The sequence below is a fragment of the Pleurodeles waltl genome, chromosome 10 (genome assembly GCF_031143425.1).
Source record: "Pleurodeles waltl isolate 20211129_DDA chromosome 10, aPleWal1.hap1.20221129, whole genome shotgun sequence".
Taxonomy (NCBI): domain Eukaryota; kingdom Metazoa; phylum Chordata; class Amphibia; order Caudata; family Salamandridae; genus Pleurodeles; species Pleurodeles waltl.
In genome coordinates this window covers 771,392,491-771,418,512 of record NC_090449.1, presented here as the reverse complement: position 1 = coordinate 771,418,512, position 26,022 = coordinate 771,392,491, and the positions used below count along the sequence as shown (strand labels likewise).

The 26,022-nt window shown below is 44.0% G+C and overlaps 1 protein-coding gene across 11 annotated transcripts in view; it reads left to right on the top strand.

The window, feature by feature from the left end:
• Positions 1–26,022, top strand: part of KIAA1217 (KIAA1217 ortholog) — a 1,319,791-nt gene that overhangs the window by 659,428 nt on the left and 634,341 nt on the right. The gene's annotated exons all lie outside the window — the stretch shown is intronic.

Genomic DNA, 26,022 nt, shown 5'->3' with positions numbered 1-26,022 from the left:
GCTTGTAAATAATTTAAACTACGGGTAATCACTGGGGTAGTATTAATACTCAATGATTTTCTCCCAAAGTGCTGCTCTGGACAATGCAAATCAATATTGAACCTGCTCACCATAGCATCAGTCTGTCCTGAACTTCCAGGGAAGGCCCCCTCCAGAAGGGAACACAAGCAACCCCAGACCAGTTTTGGCCTTATTAGGTCTCATTAGTGAGGTATAACATGGATCATTTGGATCACTGTTCCACCTGAACCAAGGTACATCTTAATGAAGAGGCCCAACTAGGGCAAGACCTGTCTAGTATTCTGGTTCAGAGAAGACCTTGCTTGGCAGTTCAGACTTGACTGGTCCTATTGGAGCAGGAGCAAGGCCAATTTGCATATGGCTGGGTCTAATCTGAGGTGGCATGGTGGGCAAAAAAACATTGGTTGGAATACTACCCTGGCTGTTTGCCACTGGTTAACCTATTTGCAAGCATTCTTCTCATCACTTTTTATATCTTTGCCATAGCGCTCTAAGTTGTCAAGGGTATGCCCAGACATGTGTCCTTGTTCATTGTGCCCCTGAACTAAGCTATGCTCAGCTGAAAAGGCCCATATAGGCTGAAAGTGGTCGTGTGTTGCTTCTTTTTCTGTAAAGGGAAGACCTGGCTTGGCTGTTCGGACTGGACAGGTCTTCTTGGGAGCAGGATCAAGGCTGATTTACATATGGCTAGGTCTAATCTGAAGTGCATGGTGGGGAAATGCCACAAAGTGGTTGCCAGTGGTTAGACCATTTGCAAGCATTCCTTCCGTTACTTTTTGTGTCTTTAATGTGATGCCCTAAGTGGTCCAAGGTATGCCCAGATGTGGGATCCATGCTCACTATGCCACTGGAACTAAGCTATGCTTGATTGAAAAGAGCTAAATGAGCCAAAACAGGTCTTGGTATGGTTGTGCTCCAGTTCAGAAAAGAACTGATTTGGCAGTGCTGTATGGACTGGTCCACATGGGAGTAGGACCAAGGCTGATTTGCATATGGCTGGGTGTAGTCTGAGGTAGCATAGTGGGGAAAAAACATAGGTTTGAATTCTACCCCGAGTGAATGCCAGTGGTTAGACCATTTGCAAGCATTCCTCCTATCACTGTTTTTATTCATTTTATTGTCCTCAGAAGGATGAAAGTCTAAGTAAACCTGCTGAGATTTGAACTTGTGATCACAAAGTTAAACACAAATTACTGGAGTGGATGCATTAGTCCACTACACCATGTACCCCTGAGCAGGATGCCTCAGACAAACCCACTAGCCCTCTCAGCTCAAACTGGGGACATCAAGGCCAAATCACTGCTTAGCCGTGCTCATCATTCACTGTGAAAGGCAATTCTTAAGCGTGACACGGTTAGGTTGTTAGAATTGAGCGAGCACCTGCTGCAGTGTAGATGCACACCCCTTTGCTGAAAAAACTCCTCGCCTGAGCTTGTTCCTCAAATGCTTAAGATATATTGGTAAGTGTCAAGCTGGCGAAAGAGCATTTTCCCGTGGGAAAAGCCTCAGCAGCACTCTAGCAGAATGAGATTTTTGATAGTGAAAGGTAATACAAAGGAGGAGCTCTCAGAAGAAAATAAACGTTGACACAAAGGGAATTTGAGAAATGTTTAGGTGAATTCTTGCTTATTCGTCGGTTTTAGTGTCATTAATGGTGAGTGCAGAATTAAAAGCTGAAACAGGCTCACTGGAATTTTGTTTTTAAAACACTGGATTTAAGATAAGTGGTCGCAGGTGTTTTTCCGTAGAACTTGGTCGTGATTGTTGAAACTCTGCATAATGTTCTATAATCTGTGCACAATTGTCCTGGACCTCCAAGTTTAACCATACCGCATTTTATTGCTATTTTCGGAGATGTAGATATATCACATCTTTTTTCTCACTATGGCCCAGATTTATACTCTGTTTGCGCCGGATTTGCGTCATTTATTTTGGTGCAAATTTGGTGCAAACTGAACTCCATATTTATACTTTGGCGCTAGACCCGTCTAGCGCCAAAGTTATGGAGTGTGCACCATTTTTTGTACGTGAAAACCTACCTTGCGGCAATGACATGCAAGGTAGGCATTCCCATGCAAAAAATGCCTCTAAGGCATTTGCGCCTTATTTATCCTCCGGCGTCAAAATGACCCACAGGAGGAGGTGGGCCTTAAAACATGGCACCAAGCTGGATTTGTGCAGTTTTTTAACGCCTTGGTCGTGGCAGGTGTTAGGGGACCTGTGGGCTCATTTCCATGGTGGGAGACCATAGAAGCAGTCCACAGGTGCCCTTCCCTGCACCCAGGGACACCCCCTGCCACCCTCGCCCACCCCTGGAGGACATCCATGGATGGGGTGACCCATCTTTGGTGAGTGTAGGTAAGTGCAGGTAAGTATTTAAAAAAAAAAATGTAAGTGGCATGGGGGGCCTAACTTGAGCCACCCTACGTGCCACTGTGCCCAGTGGTGATGCCCAGGGGACAGAAGTCCCCTGGGCATGGCCATTGGGTAGGGGGCATGACTCCTTTCTTTGCTAAGACACGAGTCATTTCCATGGGGGTTGTGCATCAAACAATTGCGCTAGTCAGGTTAGAGCCAATATTTTTTATTCTAACCTGACTTGCACCATTCTTTGGCGCACAACCCCCAGTCTTCCCTTCGCCTCTGCTGCCCGGTTACCGTCATTTATTTTGACGCTAACCAGGCTGCAGTGCCGGCTACCGTCATTCCATAAATAAGGCGTCCGGCTGGTGCGTTGGAATGGCGTTAGCCAGCATTAAACTTTTTGACGCAAATCTGCACTAGTGCTGATTTGCGTCAAAAACTATAAATATGGACCTATATGAGTCCCATTGAAATTGGAAAATCCGGTGTTGACTTGCTTTCTGATGCTTTATTCACCTTTCAATTCTTAATATTCCTAATTATCTTTAATGTTTCTCTCAGGAGTCAGTTCCTCTTTCTGGCAAATGCCCAGAAGCCAATTGACTAACCAATTTGTCACGTTTAAATAGGTTTCTTGGTTTTTAACTGTCAGGAATTCACAAAAAGAGACCTTGCAGTCAGCTGCCCTGTCCCACACACACAGTGGCCTATATTTATACTTTTTTAGTGCCGCATTTGCACTGTTTTTTTATGCAAAAGCGGCACAAACTTTCAAAATTCAATTGTATTTTGTAAGTTTGCACCGCTTTTGCGTAAAAAAATGACGCAAATGCGGCGCAAAAAAAGTATAAATATGGGCGAATATTACCAAAGGTGTAATTTACACAGGAGTAAATCCTACGCAAGGGTTATGAAGTGGGCATTTCAATGGGTAGTTAGCCATGAAAGTTTGTGAACACCTCAAACACATGAGATTTGGGATATTCACTCATATATGAGCCACATTCTGAAGATGGGCAGTAAGTACCTAGCTGCAGTCAAGGGCAGGAATAAAACTATTTCCTGCATTGGAAGGATAATGGAACAACCTCACTCGTCCTAGGGTTGCTAGAAAGGCCTTTCTGTACCGGCGAAATTATTTTCTGCACAGAAATAAAAAAAAAGTCAAATAGTGTCATTGGAGAAAACTAGTGATTTTCCAACATGATTAACTGTACAATGCATACAATAGTATATTGAGGAAATGCCATTGCTAAAACCAAAAAAAATCATTTACAAAATATTTCCAGGATTATGTCTGGCACAGCATTCCATGCATGAAAAGAGGGGCCCAGAGACTTGGCAGACATGTATTTTATCCCAAGTAGTGGCCTCCAACACCACTGTGCTGCTGTATACAGTGTTCAGCTTTTCTGCAGTGCTTTTATAATTTTAGATAAAATCATTGGGAGCCTCATACTATTGTTCCATTCTCAAAACGTGATCGCAAATTGTGCACTAACATTTTTCGAATGGAGTAGTAATTAGTGAACCGATCTATGTTCTAATCTTTAGGTTCACATAATAGTCGCTTGTGCTTGAAAAATGACCAGCCCAATCAATATTCATTAAGCAAGTCACAGTTTGTGACCCCTTGTGATTGACTGCAATCACAGGGATAGTGGCCTTCAAGCGTCAGCAGACCATCATCCCTATAATTGCATACCAAACGGCAAAAACATTTTTAAAGCTGCCCATGTTACATAAAGGGATCAGTTATGTTTTTTTTTTTTTTAAAGTTATTCATCTTTTAAAAAACTTCGAGGTTAGCAGGGAGTGGCCCATTGGACCATTACCCACTGCCCGCTAAAGGGATTCACAAGTAATCAGTTCTTAAGAGAACCTTTCCACTTGGCAACTTATTTAACACCCTCATTCGGGTTGGTAACTCATCACTGGTTTGTGGCCTGAACTGCAGTTGTAAACCTTTAATATATTCCTTTCTGATTCAGAAATAGGAGGTGGATGCACCTTTCAAGCCCCCTTCTATTTGCAATTCGGATAGCATCCCAAAAGTCTTTTATGAGTTGGAAATAATTTCCTGGCTTAAATGTGTGCTAGAACATAATTAAACGTCCTTTTGTGATCGCAAATGCTGTGACTGCAATTCACAGGGTTTGCAATAACAAAAGGGCTTGGTCCCGTAGGCCATTGGTTGGGTTTTACATGATATAAGTGGAGGTGTGTGGCTGCTTTAATTCAGCATATATTTCTGCAACATATTGATGGTTCACTTGTTCAAGCTTGCCTGCTACCTGACTCAGTGCACATTTTTACAGCGTTTTTCTTCAAGCCAAATACCTTCCTAGCTTCATGTATTTATGTGACAGGTCCAGTCAAAGAAAGACTTACACCTGCAAATTTGTTTCTGTTTTACCAACCAAATATTTTGATGTTCAATTGAGGCGGCTGTTTAAATTTTGTGGCGACAGTTGTACTTTAGCCCCAGGGGCGGCTCCTCCTCTAGGGTGGAGGAACGCCGCCCCCCCCCGCCAGCAGCAGCAGCTGCAAACCCTTTTATACAAAACAATAATAATGTTTATTATCGTTTTGTATTAATTGAGGTGGGGCCACGGACTGTGACACGAACAGAGGGAAGTGCACTGTGCACTCCCCTCAGAGCACATGTGTGTTTGGCTGGTGGACCCTGGCCGGCCAAACACACATGCGCAGTGTGCTCTGTCCTGCTAGGCACAGTGTTGCTGGGCTGGATAGAGCAGGCTTCCAGTCTGCCTGGGAGCGCCCTGGCTGGGTGCTCCCAACCAATCCTAAATCTGCTCTAAGCAGCGTCAGGATTGACTGAAAGGCAGGCTGGGAGCCTGTTCCTGAGGTCGATGGCGGAAGAGCGGAGCGGCGCAGAATTAAGGTAAGTTTAATTTAAAAAAAAATTATTTTATTCCTCCACACGCCGCACCACTCCAGCCCTTTTCCCTGCTACAAGCAGCCACTGCTTAGCCCTCTAGCTTAACCGCACTGTTCAGATACGCGCCTCTATTACTAGGAAGAAGTTATTATATAACATAAGTTTTGTTTTCCTCAGATCAATTTCTTCACTCTTCTATTAGTCTCTACCAACCATTTCAGTGTGCCTATTTTTCTATCACCAGAGAGGCTTATTCATAGAAACGTTTAAGAATACTTGGAGTAATGCTGCAGAAGTACCCTGTCACATGCCTGTATGACTCGCCCTCGAACCGTTAAACTGCTGATCAGGAAAGTGCACAGAATACACAGCTCTTCCATTTTACACTAACTGTATGTGAATATTTCCTGAATATTCTCCTTTTCAATGTTTTGGGGCCAATTCACAGAGGCATGTAAATGCACTTTATAGAATACACATTTAGTATTAAGTCCCATATCCATAAGTACTTTTGTGAGTGGGTCTCCAGCCTGCCATTGGAATTCGAGTTGTAGCTGCAAATATCCGGCAAACCTCTCCTCACTGTCAGATCGCTCATTTGACATCAATCTTTGAAATGTTTCTTATTTTGTTTTACAAATGTGTGTGTGTGCCTAAAGCCTTTTTTATTCAAAATGAAGAATGTTCCCAAACAGAGCTTTAAGTGAAGAAATGTAATCTTGTTTTCATGTTGAAAATTATACAATTAGTTAGCAGTCCAGTTGTTATGGAATAGTGATTTCAGAAATGCAACACAAAAGATATAAAATGCATTGCTAAAGGGAACCATTGAGTGTAGAGGAAAATATAATTTCTCTTCACACATTCCTACATACCTATCAATAGCCAACAATAAGCAGGCTAGAACTTTGCTTTGTTGGATGACGTATGCTTGTGATATCACTCATCAGATGACCCCTGTTAAATATTATCATTACCATTCAGGACTTGGGCCATGTACCTGTGGAACCAGTTGGTTGTATCAGTCGGTATTAATGGGACCATACCTTGGGAAGTAGAGTGAAGAAGGAGAAGGTCACATAGAGCGGTGTTGAATGAATGAATTGTAACAAGGGCCAGCGCAAAGATTTGTGCCACCCATTGTCATTTTGCCACTTCTCTGCACCAGTAATAGGACAACTTTTAAAGCATGTAAGGCAAATCTAATGCTCTCCTAAAGATGTCAGGCTCTAGTAGCTCAGTGGACCAATGCATTGAGTCAAGATATCAGTGTTTGACACAGGTTTAAATCCCGGCAGATTTACTCAGACTGTCAATGTCTAGCAATTGATAAAATGAGTAACAATAAATACCTGTTATATAGCACCAAGAAAACCCTAGAGGTGAGTGAGTAATTTAAAATTTCAAGTTAAATGGCATCTTTATTGACCACCTGGGCTTGCATTGTTGTAAATAGCCCTGTGGGCATCCCTACATATGCAATGTGGGACACCTCTTTTGGAAACTGCGCATTCAGTCTATACCAAACCACGCATTTGTCATACCTTTACAATTCCTTTTAATGAAGGACGTCACTGTATACAGTTGAGTGTTAGTTGGAGCCTTATCATCTTTTTTGCTGTTGAATGCAGAAGTGTGCTTGGTCGGCTCTACTTTCTTGGCTTTTTCCCATTTGTCTGTCTTTTCTCTTTCTGTTGTGAAAATCTCTGTCACTTTCATGTTCTTGGAAGCTTACAGGTATAAACCCATCCTGATTGGAAAGAAGGAGGTTGCCAGCTTGACTATGAACATGGCAACATGCTGGTGCCCAGTGGAGAGAGATAAAGGCACATCAGCCACATGCTATGATTATAGGCCCCCAGGTAATCAACCACAACTCACCGAAGGGCAAGCACAAAGCCTCAAAAGCAGCATGATTTCTAGATGTGTTATTAGATAGAGAAACAAGGTGAGCTCTGATATCAGTTGCCACTTCACTCTCTTGTCTTTGGACTTTAATCATTTCCTCATTTTTGTTCTCTTTGCCCAACTTCATGTTGACCATTCACTGCTAATTGTCAAATATTTGGTAATTTGGGGAGATGGAATACTGTGTTTTATGGTTGTAAGAGGAGCAGTATGAGGAATAAAGAGACCTATTGTTACTTGTTACTTTTAACTAGTATTGCTTTACCTCATTATGCAGCTGTATGTTCTCTGTTGTTATGATCCATATACATTATACCGGGACAGTGGTGTAACAAAGGCCCCCACAGCTCCCGCGGTGTGGAGGGTGGGGCCCTTAGCTCCAGGGGAACCCCTCAGCACAGTACCCTGGCCTGTGAGCTCCTGAGTGAGTTCTGAAGGGGGCCCCTCCAAGTACTTTGCAAAGGAAGCCCCCTAGAGTTTCGTTATGTCACTGTACCAGGAACGCAGTGAAATAGAGCTTCGCTTTTAAGAAAATGAGGACAAGCCAGGAGGTGATGACGGGTGATATCCAATATGCCCACTGCCATCCTGTCCTTTCTCAGACCACCCCACCCACTAGCATCTGTTTATATTATGACAAACTAGACCTCTGTGACTTGACTAACTGATTGCATCACCTGCACAAACTCATTTTTACCATCCCTTCTTTCACTGTGTTATCATTTTATACCTTCTCAACTTAATTGAAAAAGTATATCGCTCTCTCATCCCATAAAATGTATTCCTAAAGTTTTGTTTTCCATGAGTGTTTTGGACTTTTACCTCATTAGGCAAACTTCTTTCAGTGACTGTAACATAGGATATTATGTTTTCATCCAGATGTCCATGCTTTATGTCACTTTACCATTCTGTACCTCCTGGTGACTGTATTACCCCTTAAGAAATTGCCACTAGCAGTTATTACAGTACCTCTACTCTCTGTCAATGCTTTCAGCCAGACCAGTATTGTAAATTTGACTTGTCCTACCGCCCTTTACTCTTTTCCTCTCCCCCTTCATGGACTACAAATACAATTTTAGAAATTGCACATATTCATTTGGATTGTAAACCTCTTTGCATGCCGAAATGCATTTACAGGTAATCCACCAGCCATTATATCCTATTTTATCGAGACTCTATCAGACATCGCCTAAAGCAAGACCCATATAGTATATTTTTGTGTTCACACACACACACACACACACACACAGTATTATGGGATTTTAAAATGGCATTCTCTTTAATTCTAGTGACACATTACAGTTGTCTGGTTGCTTCTGCTGAAATATCTGCCTTTCCAGACAATGACCCAGCTTTAATAATACTTTGCGCTGGGTTTGAAACTGGCACAGAGTGTAGAATTGCTATTCAATTTCCAGCACAAAACTTGTTTTGCACCGGAAAGTAGCCCTAAACTAATGCAAAGTAGAGTTCTGCACCGCCTTGCACTGTTTTTCACCAAGAGAGCATACCACGGGTGGTTCAGGATGTACGTATGCAGCACTCAAGGATTTTGATACAAAACCCTATTTACTAACAAGCATTTGCATTGCAATAGGTCTTGCATTTGCTTGGGTTAGAGATATTGGCATTGTAAACGCATAATTGGACTTCTCTTCCAACCTAATTCTAGTGGCCCTGCAAATAACTAAAGGACTAGCATACCTACTAGAATAATATTTCAAACAAGGCCCTTAAAACATAAACTACTCCAAGCTCTAAAACAAACATTCAAGCCATAAGAAAGCTTAAAAAGACACTGAATGGTGCGAGGGGTTATTATTTTGGTGTCCTCACTAACCTAGTGTGGGGACCCAGCGATGATCTAGACAGAAAGAGCACATTGTGGTAAACGTTTTGAAGGTGGTCCCATTGTCGTAGGACCACCACAGGCTCAGTTACGAGCAAAAATTTATTGTAAAAGGAATGCCCTGTAAAGCATTATGGGGCGAGTTTCCGAGTGCCGCGAATATTGTAGTATGTTGACTATAATGCTTAGAACCACCCCTAAAGGACACCACAATAAAAACGGAATTTGTAAGAAACATGGTCCTGTAATCATATAGTTAGCCCCTAGAGAACATAACCACATGAAAACAGAATGGCACAAGGTAATGGAGTGTAACCATATATTTAGCCCCTAGAGGGTATAGTGCATTACACATTTTCAGAGCCAGCAAGCCTACTGGAATATTATTACAAACAAGACCCTTAAAACAGAAACTACCCTCAGCAGTAAAACCAAAGTTCCAGCCATAAGAGAGCTTAAAAAGACACTGAATGGTGTGAGGGGTTATTATTTCTGGGTCCCCACTAACTTAGTGTGGGGACCCAGAGATGGTATAGACGAAATATCAAATTGCAGTGAACATTGTGAAGGTGATCCCATTGTCCTAGTACTACCACAGGCTGAGTTATGAACAAAAATGGTTTGTGTTGTGAAGGTGATCCCATTGTCCTAGTACTACCACAGGCTGAGTTATGAACAAAAATGGTTTGTAAAGGGAATGCCCTGTAAAGCATTATGGGTTACTGAGTGCCGTGAACATTGTATGATGTTAACTACAATGCTCAGAAGAGCCCCTAGAAAACACTGCAATAAAAATAGTATGTCTAAGAAACATGGTCATATAGTTAGCCCTCAGAGAGCAAAACCACCCGACAACAGTAAGTAGTGCAGTGTAACCATGCATTTAGCCCCTAGATAATTTAGTGCACTACACATTTTCAGAGCTAGCAGATCTACTACAATGACATTAGAAACAAAACCCTTAAGACACAAAGGCCCATTTTTATACTTTTTTTAGCACCGCATTTGCATTGTTTTTTCACACAAAATCGGTGCATATTTAGAACATACAATAGCATTTTGTAAGTTTGCGCCAATTTTGCATTAAAAAACTACACAAATGCGGTGCTAAAAAAGTATAAATAAGGGCCAAATTATTCTAAGCTGAAAAAAAAAAAAGTTCCAGCCATGAGAGAGTTTAAAAAGACACTGAATGGTGGGAGGGGTGATTATTTTGGGGTCCCCACTAACCTAGTGTGGCGACCCAGATATGAATAGACAGAAAGAGCACCCCATGTTGAATGTTTCAAAGGTGGGCCCATTGTCCAAGACCACCACAGGCTGAGTTATGAGCAAAACTGTTGTGTAAAAAGAATGTTCCACAAAGCATTATGGGGCGAGTTTCCCCGAGTGCAGTGAATATTGTAGCATCGGCTCTCCTGCTGTGCTTGGAGGGCCGATTTGATGGTTTCTGTGTTTTTTACTAAAGCATTCACCAATTACAAGGGATTTATGAAAGCCATGGAGCGAGAAGGGGAGAAACAATAGCAAAATTGAAATGACTCAGATTTGGTAACAGCGTGAACAAATGTGACAAATGCTTCAATACCACTGATCGGGTTTGTGCTGTTCGCCTACTATGAAACTTCGAAGCACTATGGCCGCCATGGAGCGCGAAGGGAAGAGACCAAAGAAAAATTTTGTTTGCCCTCATTAAATTATATCGGCAATCGTGCACTAGTCCATGTAACAGGGTCAGTCAACAAGGTGTAACAAAAAAGCCTCAAGGCGGGACAAACGCAAAGCATTTTCCAATTACATCGAGGGATTTTTGAAAGGCAAGCCCAGGAACGAATTAGAGTGATGGGTGTGGTTAAAGCCCACAGAATAGATTGCATCAGGTCGAAAAGCAGCCCTTGCACGCTGCTCTGCTCAACCTAAAAAAGGTAGACAGGACTTTGCACCAAGAATGTACGCCTCTCCAAACTTTTCCATCCCTTCTATGACAAAACCGACTCTAGACATCACACACAAACTATTGCACTATCGTGCAAGGATATACGCATAGTGCAGGGGTGCCTAAAGTGCACCAGCATAGTAGGAGAGAGAAACAGCACCATGTCTTAGTAAACATGGCACTGTCTTCACATAGAGAAATGTATCCCTTTTTCAGTATCCAGCTAAAGGAAATCCAGTATAAAAAACTGTACAGAAGGTGGCTCATTCCAACCTGATTGACGTGAAAAATCAACAGAAGAACCCAAACTTGTTGGAGGCTCATAATATGTAAGATACACATAGAGGCAATTACCAAACTATAGTGTCACTCTGGTTCTTTCATGTTATTGCAGTCATGGTTAAGCTCTGCAAAGACAATTAAGAATAGAGATGGCATTTGTTTTATTTATGCAGCTTTTATATGTGTCCACCATTTGACAGTGTCATTTTGCAAAGATTGTTTTCCACCACTAAGCTATCTGTACATTTATCTTTGGACATGAGAAAAATATGTTGTGCTGCCATGCAGTAGACATCTTGTCCAGCAGGACTAGAAGCAAAATTGGACTACTCTGATGGACCACATGGCTAGATCAGGTCTTTAGCTTTGCACTTGTAACTGCTGCATTCTGAAAATTGACTTAATGCTGACCTACTGCTAAGATTGTCTTCAATTACACAAGGGTGATGGTTGAACATTTGACTATTTAGTCTCTCCTCTGCCTATCGCCTCTTGATATCTTTTCTTTGTCCCCACAGATCTTATGTTTTCAGTATTGTTTTTGCAACAGTCTCCTTGTGATGGGAAGAATCTTGACTTCCTCATTTCATGGTTAAAGCAATGATCACAAAATGATAACAGTTTGAATGGGATGATGATGATGGAGCTCAAAGCAGTTCTAAAACGTCCATAATGGCTTGTGAGCAGCATACATATCCTAAGGGGGCATGTTCAAAGTGTACACGCAATCCTTGTGCATGATTGTGTAAAGAGTCCATTGTACCACTGATGGTAATTAAGAGCTACCAGTAGTGATACAGTGCTAAACATTACCAATATTCAGCCTAGCAGTGCTACAATCACCCTCAGACGGTGATCAACACAGACACAGAATCCTCACTGCTGCTCATACTTATGTGCATGTAGATATGCCCCATGCAAATTAGAGCCAATGGTTTGACACTTCACCATTTTGAACAATTCACCACCACATCTGACATTAACTATTTGTTGGTCTTAGCTTGGGTAGTGATTGCTTTAGATTCCAGATGTGTGAGGGAGAGGACAAGGCAGACCACGCCCCCAAGGAAAGGACTATATGAGAAGCCTCTCCCTGGAGGATCATCACATTGCTAGACTGCCACCAAGAGCTGAGAGTGCTATTGGCATTACTGAGAGTGCCATCAGTACTCTTTTACCACAGAGGTGGCAGAGGCCTTGTGGGCCCTTGTAACCTTCAGACCTAGCAGAGATGGATGGCTTTAGGTCTTCATAAGATCCAGCTGTTCCAGGTACATTGCCTCAATCAAATACACACTAATAACCTTAAATTTGATTTTTCTGTAATCCTGAACTAGCACATTTTATTACATCAAACAATACATTACAATTAATTCAACAGCAGTTTCACTTTTAGCTCACTTTACATTCAAGAATGACGCAATAAAATATTGCTTTTACAAGCTTTTTTTTTTATGGAGTTACAGAATGGAATTGTTAATCATTTAGAAAAAGTACTAATAAATAAAGTCTGCCTTTGAAATCCCGAGCATAATGAATGGCTGTAAGAAAATAAATATCTATTTAGAAATGTTAAATTGCTGGGGAGAGGAGGCTTTGACATGTGTAACAATTGAAAATATTCACATAATTATAGGAATCCTTGGTTTTCAAAGATGTACAAAGTACTGCTTCTCTCATAACAATGTATCTTTTATTTACTATAGTGGTTTCACTCGTTCTTCCTACTTAATTGGAAAAGTGACAGAGTATACTGTGCACATGCAATTGTTCCATGTAACCTTGCTATATTGCCTGTAATAAATGTGCTGGTGTTTATATTTCCATTTCCATTACACTAATACACAATCGGTCTGAAATCAAGCCTATAAAAACTATAGACACTGCTAATAGGCCTAGTTGGAAATGGCCCTTTCTGCAGGGTTTCCCTTGTCTTTTTGGTTTCTGACCTCCTGTGCTGACCCTGTGCTGATTGCTGGCTTTAGGACTCTGGGCTCTTTACCACTGCTGACCAATGCTAGATTGCAAGTGTTTTCTGTCTAAATGGTATTGGTGATTAGTTTATCCATGATTGGCATATTTAATTTACTAGTAAGTCCCTAGTAACATGCACTATGTGTGCCCAGGGCCCTTAAATCAAATGCTACTATTGGGCCTGTACAACTGATTGTGCCACCCTTCAGTGGCCCTGTAAACATGTCTTGGACCTGCCACTGCAGTGTCTGTGTGTGCAGTTTTAACCGCCAGTTCGACTTGGCAAGTGCACCCACTTGCCAGGCCCAAACCTTCCCTTTTACTACTTGTATGTCACCCCTAAGGTAGACCCAAACCAGCCCCATGGGCAGAGTGCAGTGTATTTCAAATGTAGGACATGTACTGGTGTGTTTTACATGTCCTGATAGCGAAAAACTGCTAAATTTGTTTTTCACTATTGCAAGGCCTGTCTCTCCCTTAGGTTAACATAGGAATTACCTTGAAATATCTTTTAAGTGTAATTTCCCATTGGGAACAGGGGGAGACTTGGAGTTTGGGGTCTCTGAACTCATAATTTAAAAATACATCTTTTGGTGAAGTTGGTTTTAAATTGTAAGTTTGAAAATGGCACTTGTAGAAAGTGATATATAAGACCGAAGTGTTCCAAGAGGAATTATTTCTTTAAACATTTACAGTATTAAATAATGGTCAACATAAAGCTCCAATTGGAGTAATTTCCCAATAGTTTACAAGCAAGAAATGTTTAGCAAGAACACTCCACAACGAAAGGTTGGCAAGAAAACAACAATTACACACATATTGTTCTAGAGAAACTGCTTTCTTTATATTAAAAAAACGAAATTATTTCACAAACTTTCAAACAAGAAGTGACTTCACCATTTCTGAACAGGTCATCGGCAAGTAACATAATATATTAACATATAGCACTCACACTCCCCGATATTCCGTATACACACACACTTCAGGGAACTGAGGAAGTGCACAGTCCTCCTGCTTATGCAAAGTAATAATCAACACTCCAAGGTGATCTGTTTGTTTTTTTTCCAACTGATTCAACCTTGGACTAAGACTTCATATGTTGTAGTAATTGTAGTTAGTGAGGACCCACAGTCTAGACCATAGTTGTGTCAACCCTCTCCCCCACGGATGGAGTTGTGTTTGAGCCAGTGTCTTATCTGCAAGTAGCGTAGGCGTTCCGTCTCTGGGTTTGCATACTGTCTTCTCAACTGGTCAAAAGGGATAGGGCCTTCCTCATAAAAAAATGCTCGATAGAACAGCATGCCACTACTTGATAGGGATGGAACGCAGCTTGATCAAGTCCAGTGGTAAAGTCTGAGTTTCCAAGAATGAGAGTTAAGGGTGAAGGGAACGTTGTTAGGTCTTTGCACGTGGCTACAGAGTCCCACACCTTCAGTGTTGAACGCATGACTGGGGAGAAATATAGACCCCAGGCTCGCTGTGGTCGTCGCCAAAAAAGGGAACTATCCACAGATGGGTGCCGGCAATGCCACGATCCATGAACAGCCAGTTTTTTTCTGACACCACATGTGACCACTCCAACATATAGAAGAGCTGTGCCACCTCATAGTAGCTCTGAGGGTGTGGGATTCCCAATCCCCCCTCAGCTGGGGGGCAGGACCTCCTGTCCCTACTCATTCGAGGTCGCTTATCAGCCCACACAAAACAAAGTATGGCACTCTGTAACGAGTGAGGTGACCCTGTTGATGGGTCTATCGGGAAGGTCTGGAAGAGAAAGAGGATTCGTGGAAGAGCAGTCATTTTTATAGCTGCCACTCTGCCCAACCAAGAGAGGCAATAGAGTCACCAGGTCCTTTGTAACCTGTTGGAGCAGCGTTCCATATTTGAGGGTCATAGTAGTCGCTGCTGAGGTGGTTAGCTGAATACCCAGATATGCAATAGATTCCTTCATCCATTGAAAGGGAAAGCTGCAGTAAAGGCGCGCCTTCGTAGTGGGCGGGACAGTGAGGTTGAGGGCTTGAGACTTATGGACTTTTATATGAAAACCCACCGCTGCTCAAAACGCATCTACCTCTGTTATAAATGCTGGAAGGGCAGTTAAGGGTTTGTCAAGGGCCACTATTATGTTGTCCATGTACAAGCCAATTGAATGGTCTTCCCCTCCAAAGTGAACCCCTGTTATGGCTGGGTTATCCCACACCCTTTGTGCAAAGGGTTCCATATACAACACAAATAGAAATGGCGACAAGGGGCAGTCTTGTCTCGTCTCTCTGCTAATGATAAACGGGGAAGACGTTATTCCATTAATGCACTCGTCGTGTTGTTGCTACATTTTTTGGGGGGGATAAAGCCTGCTAGGTCGGGCGTTAGTAGATTCAGATGAGCCACTAGTATGCTCGTAAAGAGCTTGGTATCAGCGTTCAGGAGGGAGATGGGTCGATAGGTCCTGCATTGCTTCTTGTCTTTTCCAGGTGTGGGAATAACAATGATAGAAGGCTCTAATACTGAAGGCAGCATATTGGCCAGGTCAGTGAAGGAATTAAAGAGTCTGGTTAGAATCGGGCCAGTGTCATACAGAAGGTTTTATAAAACGAGACCTTGTACCCATTAGGGCTTGGCAATTTGTGAGGCTTCTCTCTCGCAATGGCCGCAGTGACCTCGTCTATACGGATTGGTGTATCTAGTTCACAGGCTTTGTCTGGGGTGAACTGAGTCAGGTTTGCATTTTGTAGGTACCGTTCAGAGTCCTTTGGGGGAAGGGACTGGGCCTGTACAATTCAGCATAGAATCGCCAAAAACGGTCCATTATGTGACAGTCATCTGTAATCTCCAGCCCATCTTCCCCCTCCAGAGCCTCCATTTTTGCCACCTGCCTTTGGGCATGCAATCTATCGACAAGAAGCCAGCTTCATTTGCCATCCCCTACATAAAACAAATGATTAAGGCGCAACAAGGAGTATTCGGCTGTATCTATGTCCAATCCCGCCAGCTGCGTCTTAGCGGCTTCCAACTGTTGCCACACCCATGGAGCGCCTGTGCGGTGGTGGATATGTTCCAATTCTCTCACCTGGCCCTGTAACTTCTCACGTTGGTCCCTGTGTGCCTTGTTGTCTGCCGCTGAAATAGCAATTAACTCACCCCTAATCACTGCTTTCATGGTGTCCATAGTAGTGAGGTGGGATATCAGTTGTGTCATTGGTGTCTAGAAAGGTATGTAGAGCCTAGTTAATCTGCTGGATCACTTCAGGTTTGTGCAGGAGAGTTGTGCTCAAGCGCCAAGGCTGGTATGTGCGTATTGTCGGGAGGGGAGTGCTATATCCCCTAAAATAGTTGTATGGTCTGATAGGGATCGTGAGTCTATGGTAAGAAATGTGGCTAAACCTTGTATCTCTTTGGTCCCCAAAAAATGATCAAGATGTGCGTATATGTTTTGTGGGCATGAGAGTAAAACGTATAGTCACAAGTGTTAGGGTGACATTCCTTCCACAAATCCCTCAGTTCCATCTTTTGAAGCCACTGCCTGCTCTCAGTGGTTAGCTCTTCCAGGGGTCCCTGTCTGAGGGCTGATCGGTCTAAGATGTTGCTGAAAACTATATTGAGGTCACCCCCTAGTAATATTAACCTATCTTATGTGTCCATGACTTCTGCTACTGATCTACGGAGAAAGTGTTTCTGGCTGGCGATAGGGTAGTATATGGTGCTAGCACAAATGTGTGATCTCGCACATGTACTCGATAAGCTAAGAGACGACCCCTGATTTCCACTACTTTGACCCCAATCTTGCTCTGGAATGTGTGAGATAATAAACTACCCCCTCTGATTTTGTGGCGGCGGAAGAGAAAAATTGTTGTGGGAAGGATCTGGATTGAAGACGGAGCCAAACGCCTGACACCAAATGTGTCTCCTGTAGGAGGCAGACATCCGCCCCAACCTCTGTAAGTATGAAATTACAGCCCATGTCTTGGTGGGATTATTCAGCACCTTTACATTCAAGGAAAGCACACATAGTTTATCCATAGGTATATATGACATCTAACAAATAAATGTGAAGCTCAGCCCGATGTGGGTTACTCCTGGTGTAATGATAAAATGTTTGTGCATCTGTACTGGATAGTGCTCAATCTATTCCACCCAGAGTATAGCTCCCTGACATATGAGTACCCCCCGCAAATAACTCTCCAACTTAACAACAACCAAGTAACCTAATGTCCTTGGTAGGTCCAGAGCTCCTAATGGAGCTACAGGCAATTCAGGGGTGGCTCGTGGGATCAGGACCTCAGCCAAGATCATTTCCATCTCTGGTGGCCTGTCCTCAGTCCAGTTCCTCCCCCCACCACCAATCTCCTCCCCAGTGACAAAATTATCCATTGCCAAGGGCAGCCCTCTAGAGGTCAGGGTCCCTATTGAGGGTCTCCATGACTTCTTTCCTCTCCTGGGCCATAGTATCTGGGTCCGGTCACATCTCTCTGGGGGAATTCGGGTGTCTCTGCCATCTGGACCTTTTCCTGGTTCTCTGCTTCTTAGGGCTGGATGGCGCTGCTCCTGAGGTGTCTGATTCAATTCCCAGCAACTCACATGTGGTCCTGAGGTAGCAGATTTGGTGGAGCGTTTCGTCCCATTTAAAGATTCCCCAAAATGGGTATCCCCACGAGTATGAGACACCTCGTTCCCGGAGGAAGGAGGTCACAGGGCGAAAGTCTTTATGTCTCATTACAGACAGGTCTTTGTATAGCATCAATGTGTGCCCTCTGAACTTTAAGGAATGCTGATCTTTTGCTTTGCTCAGAATTTGCTCCTGCAGGATAAGATCATGGACCCACACCAGGACTTCGGCTGAACGAGTGGTCCCTGCCCGTAAGAGACCAGCCCTATGTGCCTAGTCCAGCTGAACTGTTGTGCCGGTGAGGGGGGGATTGGAATTCCAGAAACTGGGCAAACAGAGCCTGCACACAGGACTCAACTGCCCCCTCCTTCACCCCAGTAGGGGTCCCTCTCATACGGATGTTGTTTTGTCTGGTTCTGTTCTCTGAGTCCAGTGCATGGGTTTGCAGGTTGATTTGTTGCTCTTTGAGGCAAAGGACCTCTTGTTGAAGGTGCTGATTTTCACAAGATATCTCTTGGTCTTCCAGTGTCATCACTCTGTCTCCCACTTCAGCTATCTCTTTATGCACCATTTTCAGGGCTTGGGAGGGATCGCGTTTGACTGTCTGGAGGTCATCTTTGAGAGATACGAACAGCACCTCCAGAAAGGAGCTGGTGATGGAACCCCCAGATTCCTCACCCTCTGAGGGTAGGCCCTGGCTAGCGGAGGGAAGAGGACCCCTTCCCTGGCCCCCTGAGGGTTTTGACAGCATGTCTTTAAGGGTGTGTTCCTTTATGGCTCCTGGCCCCCCCTACATGTTGATGCTCCATTGGGGCGCCCCCAGCATGACCAATGTAGCTGGTCGAGGGTCGCAGCGGCACCGCAGTCCCCCTTCCCAAGTTGTTGGTAAGGTGTCTGGGTTTTCCGCTTGTCAGTGTAGCTTCTCACGGATGTGTGGTAGCAGATTGGACAGAACCACATGCCTAATACTCCACCCTAGGTGATTCTCCAGATTCCGCCGCCACGGGGACATCGCACCTTCACTCTGTCTGAGTTGTGTCCTGGCGCACTGTCTCCCAGCCCTGGGAATGTGTGTCTGATATTATCACTCCTCCCGCCCCGCAGGTTGCTATACCACGGGGCGTAATGTCCCGAATGGGGCACAGGGTCTGTCAAAACCCCCTATATGGTGTGCCCATCCCGATTCTCAAAACTACCAAGGCCGGCCCTGGGGAGGGAGTATCCGGGTCAAGAGGTGCTCTGAGTGAGATAGCCACTTGCCGCTTGATCACAGTTGTCCCCTCTCTGGACTATGTGCAGATTATTTCCAGTCCAGGTCCCCATTCATGCGTTTGTGGACAGTGCAGCAGGCCAAGCCCCCAGCTCACAGCGCGTTGGGCCTCTAATGGCAGCCTGGGTGCCACTCAGTCAATGGGTCAGATCAACCAGGCCGCTGTTGTCTCTAGGAGCATGGAGTGCTCGAGAGCTGCGTCGCTGCAGTTTTACTCCAGTATAGGCAGCAAGCTTTTCTATCCCTGTGGGCCGCAGGTGTCCTGACGGACTCCTTTTTCCACGAGGCCTTTGAGTAAAGTGCAGGGTCCTCTGAGGCCTATTGACTGTCTGTTGCACTCCAGTTCTGACCCAGAGTCTTCCCAGGTCCCCTGGGGCCCAGTGTCATCAGTCCTCTCTGGTGTAGGGCTCAGCACCAATCCCAGCTGACCCCCGGCCACTCTACCAGGCCCTGCGATCCCTGCCATCAGCCAGGAAGTGTGTGGGGGCCCTCAGGATCCAATGATGTCACAGTAGAGGGCCAGTCTAGACCGCCGGGGTCACCTTGGGAAGGCCACACTGTGCAGGCCTCTCACCCTCTGCTACTGTGGGCAGTAGCCCATGCAGAGTCCTGTCCAGACCCAGGAGAGCCCCCTCCCAGGTGTTGAGAGTCCTCCACAGCTCACAGTCCCTGGTGTGCGGTCCCTACACTGGGCAGCGCCACTGGTCCTGCTGTCCAGGTGCCCTTGCTTGGGTCAAGGCTGTCTCTCGAGGATTTGCGGCCCTAGCGACTTCAAAGCGGGGAGAACCACCCAGGTCCTGTCTTCTGCTATGCGGCGACTGCCATCTTAGGGCTCCCAGCGGCAGCTCCACAGCTCCCCTCCCGTGTCACAACCTGCTCTCCAGGGTCTTTGTTTCAGTGTGGGACCCTCGCATTGGGGGCACAAGCTTGGGAGGTGACACCTGAGCCAGTTCGGGAAGCTGTTTGAGGGGGAGGGTTCACTCCAACTGGTCGACTGTGGGGGAGAGGGCCGACGACACGTTTTGTTCACTCGCCATCTTGGTCATGCCCCCTCAATGCTTTGTTATTTGAAGTTGCAGCAAGACTGCCATGTTTAGAACCAATGTGTTGGCCATCTTGTAATGCTAAAACAATAGTAGCCAACAGATAATACGATTCCTCTATGGTCACCTGTTGTAGAAGCAGTGAACTCGCAGGATGTGGCACACTGTAGATGAAATAAGCAGCGCCCAAGAGGTCCATTTTGGAGAGCTGTGTATGCTATAGAAAATGAAAATATAAAGATGAGGAGGAAGGAAATGGAATGGGACATATGAAAGGAGAAAATGGAAAATAGAAAAACTTGACAAACCAGCCTGGAAGGTCACATGTAATCTACAAAAGGCAGGGCACAATATGTCAGCTGGAGGGTCTGTGACAGTCTGATTTGTAATCCTGAGGGGAAGTGGATAAGAGCATACCAGGACCGGGGTGGAGTAGGCCTTGGGGGCGGGGGGAGGGTTTGACTGGTCCTCTGGTAATGATGCATCAGTTGAGTGGGGCTGTGCTGGATGTGTCCTTCTGTATGCTGTCTGCGTCCCTGGCCTAGTGCCTTGAGACTCAGACATATTAGGGCCTTATATAGAGTTTGGATGATGGGATACTCCATCGCTAACATGGTGGATATCCCAGCCACCATATTACAAGTGCATTGGAGCCTGTGGTGGACGATGTTTTCCCCAAACTTTTAATAAACTCCTAAATCGGGCCACTGGAATTACGCGGCAAGGGAGGCCCAAATTATGTGGCAGGGTTGACTAAATTATGTGGCAAGAAAAGGTAAATTATGTGGTGTAATGCAACAGATTCTGTGATAGAATTACTTCTTTATTGCCTCATATTTGCACTTGTGAACACGGTTTGAGCATAGATTGCACCTCATTAGTACTGGTTTAACACACAAACATAGCATTAAGCAAAGGAAAGATCAGTCAACTTTTGCAAACAGTCTTCCGCTCCACTGCAACACATGTTGCTGTGTTTTTATTAACGTTTGAATGGTGTGAGCTGGAAATATTGTTTTGTTAAAATCTGCAGATTACGCAGCAGATAATGGATTACGTGGCAAATGTGGCATATCCAAAATTATGCAAAAAACATTGCAGCCCCATAATCGCATAATTCCCGTGGTCCTCTCCTAAATTTGTTCCAGAGATACAGAAAGCTGACAAGAATGACCTTAATCTCAACATAAAGAACTGTTAGGAAGGGCTTCAAGGAGTCATTCTCACTCTTTTTATAGCAGCTGTAGGAGCGTGCGAGAATGTTCATGAGTAAATCTCTTTTCTTTACACAGCCTGCCATCTCAAACACATTTTAACATGTTCACACTTATTTATTGGGCGAATCGCTCATCATCACATGCGGTCTGACATTTTTCTACTGCTGTTCTTGAGTCCTAGGGCAGAAGATGAGAGAGCTGCCGCCGGTGCAGGCATTCTCGTGGCATGTCCCGCTGGTCGTAGTTTGAGTCTGGATGTTGTGAAAACAGTTAAAGGCACCTTCGTTGTAATCTAGCTTCTGACTGCCATCGTGTTCTCTGGATCCTCGCTCTTGCTTCCTATGCCTCACTTTATGTAGATGTTTCCTGTTTTTGTGGTGTTGGACAGTGCATTTTACATGATACAACTTCATAAGTAACCTATATGATGAACATGGGGATATTTTAGTATGCTTCTGTTATTTTACATATTGAGAGACATTCAATGTGATAAACATCACAGCATGCATATATTATTCACATTGGTCCATTAAAACATACCATGCTGCACATAAACATATGTTGCCGCAGCTGCAGCCCAATGGATTCTTGGGATACTGATCACCTGTCCTGTAGATAGCCCTTGTTATTTATTTAACCCAAAAACCCTTTATCACTGGCAGCTATTGGGAGAGGAACACTAGGTGAAATCCCTGCACATTTTCCTTTTGCCTCTTGATTGAAAGAAGAGATAGCGGGTGTTGGAGTGTGTCTTTTAAAAGCAATATTAACATGAAAAGCTTGCAATATATTGTGTAATGAAGCTGCATTAAAAATGTGTTAACGTAGAAAATAATGAACATGTCTGAAATGTGCCCACCAGGAGTGGCTACCAATGTATACGAAGACTAATGAAACTTATTAATGATGAATTAATAATGTACTAATGTTTTGAATTTGTATTAGCATATCATAATTAAAGTCACATATTAAAGGTTTGTTAACTAAATTACTAGGCCTTAGTTTAGCGAGGGTCTGGGCCTAGCTGCCTGGTCTCATATTAAACTGTGTTTTTCCTAACGTGCAATGTGCTGTCTTCCTGAAGGACACAACGCTGTACATTTCCAGAAGTTAGATGTGTGTGTAGCCGTAGTAAATTCTTTCTCATGGGACCCGACTTGCTCAAGGAGACATTCTTGCAGAATGCAACAGTGTAATTCGTAACAGGTGCAAGGCTGCCTGGAGTAGGAGAAACAATGGGACTACTGACTGGAGCATAAAGTGTAACTCTTCTTACCTGACATTCCAACCGATGGAGACGTCAATAACATGGGCCAATCAATGACATGAGAACTGTGTTCTGTGGAAAATTCTAGTGAAGTGCGTGGAGAATTATTGGACAGAGATAATGATGCACCAAATATTATCCAATGGGGAATTAAGGGCTAGTTCAACAGTTTTGATTTAACCGCATAACCCGAGGAGAAATCAGCCATTATTCGGACATTTCACTTTAAGCCATACCTTGCCATTATTCTTTTCGATATTTGCAGTTTATTCTTCCTGATACTTTAACCCTTCCTCTATTCGTTCTTACCTGATACTTACTTCTCCTCCATATGAGGAAAGAGCCTTATTCTTTAGCTATGCCATACTGAGACTTTGCCCTGTCCTATCTTTGCTGATGGTGAATTGACTGATGTCCTGAGGACGAAGACTGACACTTTTTGCTGATTCATTGGATGGGTAACTATCTGATGAAAATTGTAATTGTCTGTTTGCCTTTTCTTTCTAGGTACCAACTGCTCTTTTGATAGAGGCCATAGTTAGATGTTTTCCAAATTTGTGTTTGCTAAATTGTATAGCATGAAGCCCAACATGCTGATGCTAATTCGAGGTTAGTTAAGGTGTTCACAAATACCGGACGCAAATAGACAAATGACTGAGTACTTGCTTTGTTGAATCTTGCACTCTGAGACTTTGCTAAGCTGTTCTTATTAATGATGTGTTAATGTCGAATGAATATTTTCTATGCATTGATTAATTGTGTTCTAATTATAAATCTGACGAGTTACTAATGAGATTGGTTGCTAATGAGATTAACGGAGATGACTATTAGATTGTAACCAATAGGGAATAAATATCCTAACACTCAACTAGATTTGTGTGGTTATTCCTGACTGAAAGGTCATGGTGTATTCACTTTATTGATTCTTATTAAATGTTATTGATTAACTTGTTTATTAGTTACTGTGAATATTAATTGGGTTATTGATATATTGATTTTGTGATGCCAGAAAGATATCTCGTACTGGCAAGTCTCCGAACGTGGTCAAAAGGTTCATCGGGCTAAGCGTGTCTCCTTGTAAGTTTACTTATCAAGGTTCTGACACGCTATCAGTTTTTGGTAGCAGAGGTAATGGTTTGGCCCTTTGGGGCCCCAGGACGAGGGAAGGTCTGGTAGAAATTGATGAGCGTTGTTTGGAAGTAAGCAAGGTGTCTCAGAAAATTGGGTTTTGGGAAAATTGTTCTTTTTCAACTATGCAAATTGGAAAGATGATGTGCCCCTAAGTCCCAAATGACTTTCCCGGAATATCGGATCTTGCTGAAGGGAGTTTGAGTATGTTCCTGGCGTTCTAGTGATAGTGTGAATGAAGTGGGGTTTGCGCTTGCACAGCTTATGCGTATCGCAGGTGAATTGTGAAGTCTGTGAGGATTTTAGGCCAAATGATGATGTTTTAGTAGGAGTGTGCGTACTCTGCAGTATGAGAGTAGGGAAGTCGGCAAACTTCATGTGAGTGTGGCGCTTTGTGCTCAAAAATTGTCCACATGGTTGTTGGTGATGTACGGACCCTGCGTGGTCTAAGACTCCGGAGTATACTGATAAGTGTATGAGACACTTGGTTTATGCTGTAATTTGCGCAGTTTTATAGGCTGATGGTGAAATCGACGAGTCGAGTTTGAGTCAAGGTGAGTGAATTAAAACTTCGATGGAGATTTGGTGAGTTCTAAAGTGCACTAGAACAACCCATTGACAAGTCGAGAGTGAAATTTGCAGGTCAAATTTTGCTTCCAAGTGCGGGATCTGAGAAGGAGAGAGTAGCGGCCGAGGCTAAGCGAAATCTCTGTAGAGTTCTGAAGCGATTGTGTTACCCTTTCCTGTAGACATTGTCAGCCGCAGTGTGTGTGAGTGTGACGTCATTGTATCCGCGCTGGAATAGGTCGGTTAATGAGAAGGGTCGCGCACGGATTGGCAGCCGTCCGTGAGAGGCAATTGGTTGAGAAGGTGAGTGAAGAGAGTTCTGGGAATTAAAGTCGCTTCCTGATTCGATTGTGAACAAAGTAAAAGACGCAAAAATGAAATTTTTCAAGGCTTTAAAGAGCGCTTTGAGGGGAGATGTATATATTACTGCGAGTGTAGGGGACGTTACACCGCCAGTAGATTTACCGGCTTATGCAGTAATGGAGGAAAGAGGTGTCGCGCCATGTCTTTGGCTAAAGCAATGGTGCAAAGCGACAGAGAAAGAAGGGTGTTTGGCATTTCCGGAGCATGGAACGTTCAACATAAGGGTTTTGGGAAATTTGCAGAGGGTGCTAAATGAACTAAAGCCACCTCCTAGGCCAACGCAGTTTGAGGCATTAGCAATTTGCCTGATGGCAATACGACAACAGCAACAGAAATTTGAGAGGAGAATGAGGAAAGCAGAAAAGACACTAGCGGAGGCTAGGTGGGATATTGCACAGAGAGTTTGGAGGAGAGAAACAATAGACGGAATCAGGATGTTTCCAGCAATAGCTCAAGAAGGTGAAAACAAAGGGGGGAAAGCCGCTTGTAAGACCGACAAAAGTCCTTCTAAACACAAAGAGGCTAAGAAGCCCTGGTCAGAGATGGATGACTCAGACGATGATGAGTTCCTTAATCAGTTACTGAATGACCGACCACCGCCATATGCAATAGATGACAATAGACCTAGTACTAGTACATGGCCTGTAGGTTCGACACAGAAAAAAAGTGACAACAAATCCGGTATAGGTTAGTCCTGTCTCCACACCAGTTCCGGTGCAGAGTAGTATTAGTGGGCCCACTGCTCCAAGTATACAATCTCAGCTGCAACCACCACAGGTTCAGAAGCTTTACCCTTATGTCCCAATCTTAGAGACTACAACGAATCTGATGGTGCCGTCAGAGCCGACATATACGAGACCAAAGCTGATTCAGACTGATCCAACTCCACCTTTACTGCTCCAGGTGCAGCAGCAAATGATTCCGAATTACACTTCAATCACAGGACCGCATTCAGCCATGGCACCAGTAATGAACCAGAATATGGGAGTTAATACTCCACAGGTTTTGGGAAACAGGCAGACGCCAGACGCTATATCCTTGCCCATACCAGTTGGTCCACCAGTACCGTTGTATGCGCAGGCGAAGCCTAGTGTATGCGATCAGGGGATAATGACCCAAGAGATGACAAGAGGAGGGTTCGTAGGGAGCTCTCAAGGGATGACTTCAGTGGAACCGACATTCGAGAGATCTAGGTACCTGTTAGACTTTAGCCCAATTGGGGCTCCTCCGGATGCTATGAGACAATCAGGTTTGGGACTGCTGACACCACAGATCTCAAATGCGAACATGCCGCAGACTCCTATAGCTTAGGCTGGGAATATCTCACA